The sequence below is a fragment of the Olea europaea genome, chromosome 18 (genome assembly GCF_002742605.1).
Source record: "Olea europaea var. sylvestris chromosome 18, O_europaea_v1, whole genome shotgun sequence".
Taxonomy (NCBI): Eukaryota; Viridiplantae; Streptophyta; class Magnoliopsida; order Lamiales; family Oleaceae; genus Olea; species Olea europaea.
Window position 1 is genome coordinate 10,097,828 of NC_036254.1, and position 561 is coordinate 10,098,388.

Below are 561 nucleotides of genomic sequence, written 5' to 3' on the forward strand. Positions count from 1 at the left end.
GAAAATAATATCCTTAATTTAGGCAATTTTAATTTGAAAAAGCCCAGGTGTACAGGGCTTTTTCCTACAGATTTTATACAGGGCCCTCATTGTAGCGAGGGCCCCACATGTATTAAAAAAAGGAAAAATTTCATAACTAAGAAATTAATTATGGCACATTTCAAAAACAAGAAAACAAGTTTCAAATTTCTAAAATCAGATTTTTATTAAAAATTATTTATAATTTAATTAGTTAATTAATTATTTTATTAATTCAATATAGTTAGGTCACAGATGCATACAATTTGGTCACAAATTAACAATATAATTAGTTACTTATTATTTTTTGGTCACAAATTAAAAATTTTATGTCACAAATTTTTTTACGATCACATTTCAAAAATTTTGTAAGTCACAGTTTGTTTATTGGTCACAAATCCAAAAATAATTAGTCACGGATTAATTTTCAGTCACGACTTATTATATTATTGGTCACAACTTATTTTTCGATCACAAATTAAAAATTTTATAGGTCACATATTATTTTTCGATCACGAATCAAAAATTTTATAGGTCACAGAT